The 13,969-nt window shown below is 37.9% G+C and overlaps 1 protein-coding gene across 7 annotated transcripts in view; it reads left to right on the top strand.

Annotated features, from left to right (window-relative positions):
• The window catches only part of DLGAP1 (DLG associated protein 1), a 1,086,743-nt gene that overhangs the window by 385,714 nt on the left and 687,060 nt on the right, over positions 1–13,969 (top strand). The window lies entirely within an intron of this gene.

The raw sequence follows: 13,969 nt of genomic DNA, 5'->3' as shown, positions 1-13,969 counted from the left end.
TTCATATATCAATGTTGCCCACTTTTTCTTTGCATCTTTTATCTTGCATACATCATCCCATAATTGGCTTAGTAAATTTGCCCTACTTTTTTCGCTAAAATAACTGTTCCTGCTGTCTGTTTTCTGCCTACTGTTTGATTTATTCCAGAATTCAGGCTCAGTGCCTACTTTTAGAGCTCACTGTACAGTTTATTCTGTATGTTGTTAAACCAAGTTCCCACATAGATTTTTCTGTTATGTACTCTGTAGTGAAATCACCTTCGAAATGCACTCGTGAAAAAGCCTATGATGATACACAAGGGTACTTCAAAAAGTTTATGATCAAATGGAATTAATAGATATATTTTTGGGTCCAGCAATGTGGCACAGCAGGTTGAGGTACCGCCTGCCATGCCAACATCCCATATAAGCCCCAGTGTTAGTCCCAGCTGTCCCACTTCCCATCCTGCTCCCTGCTAATGCACCTGCCACCCACGTGGGAGACCCAGATGGAGTTCTAGGCTCCTGGCTTTGGCCTGGCGCAGTCCCAGTTATTGCAGCCGTTCGGACAGTGAACCAGCAGATAGAAGATCCATCTCTCTGTCTCCCTCTCTTTCTGACCCTGCTTTTCAAATAAATGAATAAATTTTTAAAGATATGTTTGAATGCAAAAAAGTTTTGAAAATCATCCATAGTTTTTTTTACAATAAGCATTTTACATGAGTTTTTGAAGAGTCCCTATACTCATAGATTTCAAAACATTTTGCACCATAACAATTGTATCTTTAAATCCATTTTCTATGAGGTTTCTGAAGCACACTCATGATAACATGTATACTTGAAAATTTATTTTTAGAATGTATTTCATGATTCAATTGACTAGTAGAGAATCATAAGTTTTATTTTACAGCTTGCTTAATGTCAACACTTACATATTAATTAAAGCATAAATATCCCGGTTTCAATTTTGTTATTACCCTGACATGTCCTTGGCTAAGGCTCAGTTATTAAAAGAAGGGATTACAATATAACCTCTGGGATTCATTCAAATTTTTTCTCTTGCAATCTTATGGTGGAGATCATATAAAATGCTACCAAAATTTGGTACAGAATGAGAACAGTTAATTAACAGATCATATGTGAAGGTAGAGATGGAATGGCAGACTTTTGAATATGAAAAGATTTGTATTCAGGCCCGAGCTCTTTCACTTACTGTGTGATCTTGGAGAATGTACCAAGGAACTCCAAGTGCTTCAGAACCATCAGCTGTAAAATGAGAGCAATATTGGTATCTGCAAGGTTGCTTTAAAGACCTGAGATAATGTCTAGAAAGTGTAGGGAGGCCAGAGCTGTGGCTCCTCTGGTTAAGCTACTACTTGTGACACAGCAGCTTATATCGGAGCACTGGTTTGAGTTCTAGTTGCTCCATTTCTCACCCAGTTTCCAGCTTATGTAGCTGAGAAGAAAACAGAGGATGGTCCAAGTACTTGGATCCCTGCCACCCTATTGGGAGATCCAGATGGAGTTTAAGGCTGTTGACTTTGGCCTGGCCCAGACAGAGTTGTTGCAGGCATTAGGGGAGTAACTAGTAGATGGAAGATATATATTCATTCATTCATTCTCTCTCTCTCTCTTTCTTTCTCTCTCTCTCTCCCTCCATTGTTCTTTCAAATAAATAAATAAATCTTAAGAAAAAATCCAGCACTTGGTAGAAGTTGAAAATATAAGCTCTAAAGACCAGTTCAGGCCTCAAAGCTGACTAGAGCTCTAACTAAGATTTTAGAGGTCAACGTAAATTACATACTCCTTCTCTAATATAATTCTACAAGGCTAAGAAATTTTTACGGGGGACTTTAAAAGATGAACTCAGCTTAGAGAATATATCCATAATTTAGTCGTCTGAGATTTGAAAGTCTAATGGGAAAATTCAGCATATCTTTTCTTCTGGACAAAATGTCTGGTTCTGTACATTGGTGATGATTACATATAGCAAGCAAGGCCATTCTCATCAAAAGTGACTCACTTGATGTCAAGCATGGAGTTTTCAAATTACATGCTATCATCTTACAATCTGACCATGGCTTGAGAATAAACTAAAATAATAAAGATTGTTCAATGCATAGATTTATCTTATATAAATTTTAATATGCTCTTGATATTTATCTGAGATTGGTATATCCAAAGTTATCATTTTTATTCTTTTTCTCCTAAAAAGTTATTTTATAGACAATTTGATTCATTTATTAGAAGACTCATGCACGTATTGAATATTTTTCTGCTCTTTTTATGTTTTTTTTTTTTTGAGTTTGAAGTACCACATTGTTATTGGTTAACCTCAGAACATGGTCAGAAGAAATTCAGAACATTTGTAATAGTAGATCAATACAGTTTTGGTCTAATATTTCATCAATTTTAGCAGAGGACTAATCCTGCTGGCTTTTTTTCTATTTCAGTATTCCATAAATCTGCTGAAAGTTAATGTATTTTGTGATGTTTTCACATTTTGCTGTTTTGTACTTTTTATGTCAGAAATAATTTAGAAGCTAAGAAATGCTGGTGCTATTTGATTACCTTGATTATTTCAGACATCTTTGAGATAACTAAAATCTACTTGTGGCATGTTGTGCTTATTTGTCATATCTCACTGACGTATCACTATCAAGATGACAATCATACTATTAAAGTCATCTCAACATATATGAGAGCATAGACACAAATATACAGACTATGTGTATGGGGGGCTGATGGGACGGACTATGGTGATATCATTTACTCAGACACCCTGGGCCCTTACAGCAGCATACTTATTTTTACATAGACCAACTATTACTCATATTAGCATTTTTATAACATGACCTGTTAAGAATTCCCTGAAAGAAACATAAATGTTATGTTTGTAGGATAGAATAATTTTTATGAGTACAGTAGAGTTTATTATAACTCTTACTTTTGAGTTTTAGTTTATGCTAAGAATAAACAAGGACAACTTTTGCTATGCAGTAAAAAGATGCAACTTGACAAGGATTTTTTAAAAATAAAAGAGTAGAGGTATGTTGACTGTATTGATTTCATTCTTACTGTATTCTTGATATATGAAAGAAATTTTCACCTAAAATGTCTTATTGTTACTCCATTTGTCTGTGTACTTGCTCAAATACTCTCATATATTCATGAAAGAGCTACTGCAGAGTAGCCAAGGTGCCTCCCCTAGCCATGAAGGAATTATATACATTGAGAAATACAGCACAATGCTTTGGCCTACACTTCCTCCCAGCAGTGTAGCCCTCTCTAATTATGTCTCCTGAGGTGGGGAAAAAAACGTTTCCTGGCAAGACAGATTTTTCTAATCAAAGACTTCCTGGGTCTTCAGTGAAAAGAAACTCAAATGCTTCAATCTCAAACTTGTAGCGGGACTTAATTGGGCATGTATTTTAATCTCCTTTGGGGATCATGAAACACTAAATGTGATACATGGAAAACAGTCATGAGAGACACAAGGAAGGATTCATACATTTTGATCCATTTTTTTAAGAAAAATTACTAGTAAATAACATATGTTGATATTAAAATCTTGAAAATTTATCTTTTCCTTGACTTTGAAATAATTTCTTCTTTCTTGATCTCTGTATTAGTATTTGTTTTTCACTCAAACCTATTTGGAGTTATAGAAAATTTTGCATAGTTAGAATACAAGGGGGAGGTGCCTTAGGCGGGAAAACTGGAGACTGGATTCCCAGTAGGATTTCAAGCATAAAGTGAATCCTGCACCTACGTTCCCACCACACGCAGAGAGTTCACAGAAAAAAGAGGAGGATAATTACTTGAACTACAGAAAAAGCACTTTCTCTAGGGCAGAAAAAGAAGGTGGAATTAGCTGGGAAGCCTGCAAAGAGACAGAACAGGAGTGTTTTTGTCCTGAACACTCAGAGTTTCAGGATTCAAAATAGGAAATTTGTCATGGTCATGCCAGGATTTTAAATTTAGAAATCTCTTTCTTTCGAGTGCAACATCTACTAAGTTTGTTTAATTATAAGTTGTAAAATTGTAAATTCAGTCGTCCTAAATCACCTGACTTCTTCATGTCATGATAGGATCACCGTTAGCCCTATGTCAATCTCTCAGGGTCATCTTTGACTCATCCCATTCTTCATTCTCACCTACATATCCAGCCTCCAAGTTCTTTGAAATCCTTCCATAACTAAGATCATCTGGGCCAACTCCCATCCTAGTTCAGGCCCTCCTGCCTCACAGCTCAGGATGCAGTAACATCCTTACCAGTGTTTGTGCCTCACGCCAACCTGATTCCAGAACTGCATCTTGCAGACCATTCTTATATTAGCCTTCCCCAGTACTGTCTCTGATACACTTTTAATAGTATTTATTGAGTCTTTGTGTACCAGACACTACACTAAGTGTGCTATTTAATTTAATTCACATAGCCAATTTTAAATAGTAGATGTCATTATTATTCCTACTTTACAAATGAGAACATTGATCTTTAGATAGTTTGATAATACATCCAAGGTCATGGCAACTTAATGGACAACAACTGAGTCCTTCTCTGTTGCTGCTTAGGTTCTTGTGGGGCCATGTGTAGGAAGGACAGTGATGAACAGATTCCTGGGGATGAAGCTGGGAAAGCGGCCATCAGATTGTGAAAGATCCTATTAATGTAATCCATGGGTGACAATATGTTCAAGGTTTTAAAATATGATCACAGTTTATTTTATTAATTAGTTCACATAGGGAAATGCTGGATGGATTAGAGGGATTTGGATCTGGGGACATGGTGGTATCTCCCCCGTGTTGGCCAGTGAATCCCTGGCCCTGATGACTCTGTCGCGGGCCTGTCCTTTCCTGAGCACGTCTGTCCTGTCTGCCAGAGCTGCTCTCACTGGGTTTTTCCGCCACACAAACCTCCTCCATTGCGCCTTCCCCGAGGAGGACTGACTCTCCCTTCCACACCCTCACAGGCTCTGCGCAAAGCACTTAGGGTGCTGTGAGCCTGTCGTGTTGCAGATCACTGTGCAGTGCTTTGCGTTTCACTCTCACAAAACTGTGTTGGGGTGTTTCCATCCTCCCCACCCCCACATCAGTGAGGAGGAAGCTGAGGTTTCCAGACTTGATGGGCTCTGCCCATCTTTCTCAATGGTTTGTGAAGCATCGTCGTGCTACTAGTGCCTGGTACCTAGTAAATGCTCAAAAAATGCATCATGTGAGCCTTAATTACTGTGTCTGTTTGTATGTTTTATTTTATTAAAACGTTTTAAGACTCTTGGATAACAGGAACTGTGCTTTCTATGCTTTTGTAGCCCTTATAATGACCAGTAATTTGTATTGTACATAGCAAATAAAAATACCTGATTTATTTAACAGGTTTATATTTGAGGCTTTCTCCCTCTTTCATTTTTAACACAAAATATACTAGGATTTTTAAACATTTTATTTCAGAATAGTTTTTAAATTTATAAAACAAAAATTCTACTGTAGAAATACAGAGTTTCCAATTACCTCTACCCCAATTGTCCCATTTAACATCTCATATTGGTATCTTTCTCTCAAGTAATGAACCATACTTAGCTTTCCCTTATTTTATTTTATTTTAGGACAGGCAGAGTTAAACAGAGAGAAAGAAACAGAGGGAAAGGTCTTCCTTTTCTGTTGGTTCACCCCCCAAATGGCCACTATAGCTGGCGCACTGTGCCGATCCACAACCAGGAGCAAGGTGCCTCCTCCTGGTCTCCCATGTGGGTGCAGGGCCCAAGCACTTGGGCCATCCTCCACTGCCTTCCTGGGCTGCTGCAAAGAGCTGGACTGGAAGAGGAGCAACTGGAACAGAATCCGGTGCCCCAACCGGGATTAGAATCCAGGGTGTTGACGCCATGCGCGCGCAGGTGGAGAATTAGCCAAGTGAGCCACGGCACTGGCCCTAAAAGTTTTTATCCCTTCAAGATTATACTAATCAACATTCTCCATTCAGATTGAATTGTTGTTGTTGTTTTCAGGTTTAGCTCCTATATATAGGGGAGAACATGAGGTGTTTGTCTTTTGTGCCTTATTTTACTCAGCATCATTTCTTCCAACTCCACCCATTTTTGGGCAAATGATAGGATTTCGTTCATTTTTATGCCTGAATAATATTCCATTGTATATATAAGCAGTAGAATTTTGTGAGTCCTACTTTATCAGAAATCAGTAGGACAGTAAGCACTTTGAGAAAAACTTTTCTGCCCTACAATTATACATCGTTCACATGCTCAGTTACTATGGAAACCAGTAGAATGAAAGGAGAAACAGAAGTAATGTTATCAACTTTTATTGAAATTTGATGATGTAGAAAGGCTCTATTGCCATGTACTTTGTAGGTAATTTCTCATTTTATTCCCATAGTACCTATGGCACAGGTATTATTTTTATCACCATTTTATCAATGAACAAGAAAATTTCTTCCAAGGTCACACAGTTAGTAAGTGGCAGAATTTGAATTGGAACCCAGGCAACATAAGTTAGACTTTATGTTCATCCATGCGTTTCTTGAGCACTTTTGTGCTCTGGACTATCTCAGAAATAATTTTAGGCCCGATAAGTGGTTGATGAATATGTTGTTAATGCTTCTAATATGTGAGTATTTAGTTCAGGCATTCACTGATTGATATACAAGTATAAAAGTAGATTTATGCTTTAGTGGTGGTTGAGTCATTCCAGTGAAAAAATTAGTTCCCTAAAGCATCCATTTTTAGTTTTCAGATTTTACATGCTGTACCAATTCATCCTCAATTAAAAGAATGCAATTGCAAAGTGACTAGGAAATAGTCAATTATTGTTTGAGCTGCCAAGTTTAGAGAATTAGCATTCTAGAATTTGCAAAAATGTTAAGCCATGAAAAAAAAGTCATAAAACACCATTTCAACAGCTATTGAAATTCTGCCAGATATTAGTAATTGTATTATAATTTAAATTTTGGAATCTTAGAATTTTAGAGTTGGATGGGAACTTTGTACTCATCTGTGCCAACTTCCTACCTCATGCCAGAACCATTCATCCTTTTTAAAAATAAGATATTTGACAAATGTTCCTCTAACATTTTCATAGAATTTATAGAAATAGTTACGGAATTTTTTGTACTATCACGTAACTTTGTGCTTGTGGCTACCAAAATATGAGAACATTGAGTCAATCCAATCCAGCAGGGTTTCTTAACACCCTTTCCTGGATGTTTCTCATGCCTTCATTTCAGGGATCTGCTTGCTACTTCAGAGTTATTCTTTTAAGCTATGTTTTATGTTGGTCTCCTAATCCTCTATGGGAAAGGTCAGCAAGTTTCATCCCATGGGCCAAATCTGGCCTACCTCTGGTTGTTGTTAATGCAGCCTTACTGGGGCTCAGCCACGACAATTGCTTTCTGTGATTGCTTTTCTATTAGAAAGGTCCACTGGTGTGGTGGAGACATAGAAGTATGGCCTAGAAAACTTGCAATACCGCCATTCTGCCCTTGAGAAAAAGTTTGCCAACCTGTGTGTGCTGAGGTAGTGCAGCTCTTCATGGTTATTTTTAATTCTCATTATTATTCTAGTCATCATGTGGAGTAGAATGATTGTGGTGGCCTGAATTACATAAACACAAAGAGCCTGCAGATGGTTTAACTTTCTTTTCAAATATTTACTAATAACTGTTTGTCTCTCTGTCTCTCTGTCTCTGTCTCTGTCTCTTTCTCTCCTTTGTCTCTCTCACACACACACATACAATGACAAATTAGAGACAATAACGGCTGTTTCTTTTTGCTGAAAGTCTGAATGTCTATGGTTGCCCTGGGATATAAACAACATAGTTGCATAATATATTTCTGGGGAAGAAAAGGCACAGGAATGTTGTATGTTACCATTAAATACACTATTTGTATCACATATGTTTATGATTTTTGTTGGAATAGAGTTAGATGGAAATAGTAACTTCACTAAATCTTTCTCTGTGTGCTCCACCCACCACTGGCTTCCTCCTGGTTCCCCAGAGTGGGTAGTATCCTTATAGTTTTTGCCAAGTGCCTACTTCTTGCTATTCCTACTAGACACCCTCTGGCCTTTTCCTGCCTGCTATGTCTCCCTTTATGTCTTTGTTAAAATATCACCTGCTCAGCATGTCTCTCCTAGAATGACCTAGAATATCTCCCTTGGCCCCATTTCTGTGCTATTTCTGGCACTCATCACAAAGGGTCTCCCTTTGTTCATATTCACATTCTTGCGTGCACAAGTGTGGTGGAATGGGTAGTGCCCGCCTTCTATCCTGCAATTCAAACTTCACAAGAAAAGGGACTAAACATCTCTGATTCACTATTTTTTTTCTAGTTTCTAATATACTATGCATTCAGTAATTAAGTATGAAATAAATGAATGCCCTGAACTTATACCTGTCAAAATGCTAATAAGCATTCAGATGTCATTGGTATCTTCATCCAATTTGGCTGATGCTGTTTATGTATTCACTGACTAATCAATCATTTATCACTGCATAATTATTTCTCCAGGTGTCATCTGTGTTCATGTGTTCCTCTCCCTCTTCACTCAGGGTGGTGTGGGTGGACTGTATCAACGATGCTTTTGAAATTTACTCATTTGTAAATTTGGGAAATAAGAGGCAGTCATCTATCTACATAACTGAGAAAAAAAATTTAGAATGCATGGAACTTCTAAAGCAGCATGAAAGACCAACAGGAAGTGAAACTGATGTCCTTATATTGAAATTGAATGGACTCTAATAGTTTAAATTACAATGATTGAACATGGTATAAAGGTGATTGAATAAGTATGTGATTAAACTTTTCCAAGAAAATCTATTTCGTATTTAAATATATAATAAATATCTCTGGATAACACCAATTATGTCATATTACTGTCAAAAGTAATTATTTACCTGGTATTCAGAACACTTTGAAAGAGTATTTCACAGAATCTTCTATTTTTCCTTCAAATCACTATTTTGGAAAGAGCTTTGCCTAGTGAATCACAGCCTTTTGTGGAAGAGATGTAGACTTAGCCCCGCAGTGCTGGTGCTTCTGTGTGAGTGCTGAAGGACAGTGGAATGGTCAGAAGCCCTTTTAAACTGACCACAGCTTCCCATCTGTCCCTCCTCATCTGCTAGTAACCCACATGCTCAGGGACTGCAGCAACATTCCTATGTTGGCCCTGTGTGTACAAGGATGCAGATTGGCTTATGAGGATAATGAACCGGGGTGCCTTATGACTCATTCCAGGATGCACCATGCTCTCCTCTCTTCTTCATAATTTGGTAAAAGTAGCAGAACTGCTTGATGTGGCCCAATACAGTTTTTGTAGAGTATGTAGGAGGCAGAATGCCAAGATGACACCTCATCATAGGAGGTACTCCCTCTGACAGCTGTAGACTTGCCCAGATCTTTATATATGTGTGTGACATTTTAATTTAGGTTGGAAACAGAAGCTCTTCATTGGTTCCTCTTAGACATACAGATCCTTTAGTGGTTCTATCTTCATCTCCAAATAGCATTATTCATTGTTCATTATTCGCTTTTTGTAGAAGTTATCAAAGGGGTGTCTATTTTTTTTGTGCTGCATATAGTGAACAACAAATTAACTACCACATTTCTGAAAGCCTTTTATTGGAGTCTTGCTAATTATAATTTGATAGCTCAATTGTACTTATAGATGGCTTTTGAATGCAAATGCTTCTCTTTCCAGCTGTTTTTGAGCCCTTCTCCACCCCTCAAAAAAAATTATGTTGACTCTATAGGCTCTTTAGGTGTTATGAATTGACCCCAAATTTACTCTAGAATATCAAACACAACTTTTAGGTGGAAATTTGAAGGCATTTTGTAAAAAGTATAAGTTAAATTAAAGAGCTAATTCCAGTGTTTCCCAGCGCTTACTAAAATTCAGTTGGGGGTCATTAGAGTACCATAATCTTCGGTCACCCAAGTGTCATCTTGAGGTCAGGAGACCTTACATCTGTTTCTTTCACTGTGTTTAGCCTTGGGCACTTGTTGCTTCTCCACCTTTGTTAATGTGACCTGGCCTCAGAGATTTTTTGAATTCCTGATCTTTTTTGATATCATGCTCCATTTTCTTGCTCCCCAGGCCAGTGCTATCTTTTAAGGACTCACTTATCTTTATAAGAATTCAGTCATTGCAGTTATTCCTATCAAATATGCCATCCTGTGTACTGGGGACTTTCTTTTCCACTCATTTGAATAAAATAAGGCGTTTATAAAGCATTTAGAAAACAGGATGTGACATACAAATAGTAAGTAATATAATCATATTTTCACATGTGAAATTGGGAATTGCAGGAGATACATGGAGATACATAATTGATTATAGAGGCATAAATGCTATTATGGAACTTAATGATATTCTTGAAGGAAAATATTATGTAGAATATTAGGAAGGAAAAGTCCCATTTGAAGCAAGGTTTACCTTACACTCAAAAGACTTTGGAAAAATCTCAGCCTTGTTGTAGACTATGGTACTCAGTAGTTTCCTTTGACACATGAGCCTGTTTTATACAGAGATGAGCAATATAAAATGAATTTTCCATATGCATTTCTTTTCCCAATGATTGGAAGATTTAAGTTAATTGAGCAAGCCGAAAAATTACATATGTAAGTTTCATATGGCTTGGGCCATTCCTGGGATAGATATCTTTCAGGTTTATTTCCTGAAGTCTTAGTACATTATTAGGTTACAAAATAAAAAAAAAAAAAAACAATAAAATAGTGTTCTAATATCTGTTTTTCTCTCTGTAGCATGTATGTGATTGTCACAATTATGCTCAATTATTTTTCAATAATGTACCTTATTCTAAAAAATCTCTATCACTATTCTGCTAGTGTAACTGTCCCAATTTTGCTCCTTCAAGTCAATTGACTTTTTGTTTCATCATCCTGTCAACTGCATAAATGCTTCCAAATATATTCCTCTATTTGTTTCTCTGAATTTGAAAGCTTCCCTTTGCTTCCATTTCTTCCTTTTTTCTCCCCTTCTCTCTTTTCCCTGTTGCATTTCTTGGCTTATGAGTATAAGACAGATGTCAGTAGTCAATGCCCTCATCTGTTGGGGAAAAGAGATTAAATAGTATTCTTTTTCCTTTGAGATAAATATTTGCTCTTTTGAAAATGAATCATTGGTTGCTAATCCAATTTCTTCCACCTTACAATACATCACCAGACTTTTTGAAGAGTGTAGAGCTGGGTGCATAGCTTTTAAATAATCTCATGGAAGCATGGGAGCTTATGCTAATTGTCAAAATTCCCAGTTTGGTTAGAGATTTGACTCAGGTGACTTCTTCTAGTTTGCCTGAAATTTTACAATTAATCTTAGAAATCTCAACTGATACTACAGTATTTTGAGCCACTGACTATTATTGCCAAAATATTATTATGTAAGTCCATGTCTTTATGGTGGAACAGACAAGCTCCTGCTATAAATGTACAGAAAAATGAAGTGAAGAAGATTTATCTTTCAGAGATACTGTCACACTACTTTTTGCCATTTCTCGTAGGATGTTCCCAATTCCCCTTGAGGGAAAAAAGGTTTCATTAATCTGGGACAGCTACCTGAAGAGGTTTTATCCCCTCTAGAGGTTGCTTTTGAGAATTTTCTTTGATATCAATATATTTTGGTTTCTGTGATTTAAAAATAAAAAAATTCTTTCAGCACCACATGGAGCCACTGTGAGAGTAATGGGGTTGCCGCTGTGAGGTTGCACAACAGACTTATGGCAAGCCAGGGCAAAAGCTATTTCCTGGTTTTAAGCAGCTATAAATCCCCGAAAGGATCTTCCAGGGAGAAAGGCATTCTCATTTTGTTTTAGAACTATAAATGCATAGCTAATATACAGAGATACATGTATCTATATATTACAGTCTGTGTGTATATAGCCAAAACACACACATACACACACACACACATAGAAACCTCAAAAAGTTTGTGGACAAATGGAATTAAAAGATAAATTTGTTTGAAATCCAAGCATAGTCTTTTAGTAAAGTACATTTCCATGAGATTTTTGAATGGCTCTCATGTACATACTTCACTTGGACAACTAAATAATCAAAACAAATAGGTATGGGATGTTTATAAATGTATTATGCAAGTATTTTACACTATGCATTTGTGCACAGTATTTAAGAAGTTAACCCTTGACTGGAGCTTAAACAGGCTTTGTGTTTCACTGAGAGATGTGATCCTAGACATTGTCCCTCTGTAATTGTGAACAAATGAGTTTGCACTGCTGAGATTCCTATTGCTGTCTCTTAAGGGCAGAGCAAAGTCAGCTCAGAGACAAAGTGTTTAACAACAGCTGAGAGATCTGCTCTATCCATCTTTATAGTAGCTTTTACTTACGTTTAGTGGGGTCCCTCACCCTTACCCATGAAAGAATTCACTTACAGAAACCTACAACTGTGTCCCTGCTCTGCATGAGCTATGTTAGTCAGTTGCTTCAAATTGGAAGCTGCCGTCCTTGAGCCAGGATCAATTCCTGCCACACAGGAAATGACACTAAAAGCCTGAACCAGGTCAGAAAGCTGCCTCACTCATCAGGTCTCAGCAACAGTGGCTTGTGCCCTTGTTTCCTTGTTGGATGACACTTTGTCCCCTAGTCTCTGTGGTCCCTTGGTCTTGTAGTAGTAGTCACCCTTGCCCTGTCAAGATATGTAACATCCAGTGGGGGACCCAACTCCATGCTGACTTTAGGACAAGTTCTTGACCCCAGACTAAGGCATAAAGAGCAGTAACCGACTGAACAAGGAAAAAGTCACTCTGTATCTTCAATCTAATTTCTTCAGCATCCCGTAGTTTTTTCCATTAAAAGAGTCCATACCTTGTGTCCTATTCCATACCCTTCCTGGATACATTTCTCCTTTTTCTGTTTTCTGGAGTCCACAACTCAACATTCTTGGGGTTACCACACTTTCCTGGCCCAACCATGATCCAGCTCTGTGTCTGCACAACTAGATGATGGGCGTAGGTCTTTGACTCATATTGTTTTGACTATTATTGCTTGGGTCTTTGCAACCCATGGTAGCATGATTTGAGAGCACCCTGTTGTTCATAGTACTTCTTTCCTTTTTCTGGTGAATTGCTCTGCTTCTGTTATGATTCAGCTCAAGCATTCATTCTCTGTGAAGCTTTTTCTGACCTCTTCTTATACACTCCCAATCCCCACTCCCTACTTCTATTATACTCTCAGGGTGGCCTGTGCATATTTCAGACACATTCACATTTATATTTGTCCATTTGATTATCTGTCACCCAACTCATGCACACTAATCTGTGAATCTCATAATGCATAATGCCTTGTAGTAGAATGTGGTTTTTTTCAAATGTTTCTTGAGTAAATGAATGAATCCCCAGACTTGCATTTCAGCAACTGGCCACTTGCTTTCTCCCATCTATTGAGCACCAAACATCTTTAAACTCTACCACTTGCCAGTTCCATATTAAGCTGTGACATATGACCACCACTGACCACTGAGAGCATGTGCTTGCTTTCTTCAACCTCTTGGCTTGCCCCTTAACTCTTGGCTTATGGTGAATAGTTTCCAGGAAGACCTATTAAAGTTTCTACTAAAATTAACAAAGGACAGATTCCTGGGACAGATGCATAGCCTTTCTCTGTTTCAGGCTGGGTAATAGCCATGATAATGTGATCGGGGCTAATGTTGTGGTATAGCTTGTTAAGCTGCTGCTTTTGACACCAGCATCCCATTTCAGGGTGCCGGTTTGAGTCACAGATGTTCTACTTCTGATCCAGTTTCCTGCCACTGCACCTGGGAAGGCAATAGGTGAAGGCCAAGTATTCAGGGCTCTGCCACCCATAAGGGAGACCAGGCTGAAGTTCATGGCTCCTGGCCTTAGTCTGGCCCAGCCCTGGCTCTTGTGGCCATTTGGGAGTGGACCAACAGATAGAAGATATTCATTCTCTCTCTCTCTCTCTCTCTCCCTCTCTCCCTCTCTCC

Source organism: Oryctolagus cuniculus, chromosome 10, assembly GCF_051225735.1.
Source record: "Oryctolagus cuniculus isolate XC-2025 breed Fujian yellow rabbit chromosome 10, ASM5122573v1, whole genome shotgun sequence".
Taxonomy (NCBI): domain Eukaryota; kingdom Metazoa; phylum Chordata; class Mammalia; order Lagomorpha; family Leporidae; genus Oryctolagus; species Oryctolagus cuniculus.
The sequence above is the reverse complement of the archived record's forward strand: the minus strand, read 5'-3'. Positions and strand labels throughout refer to the sequence as shown.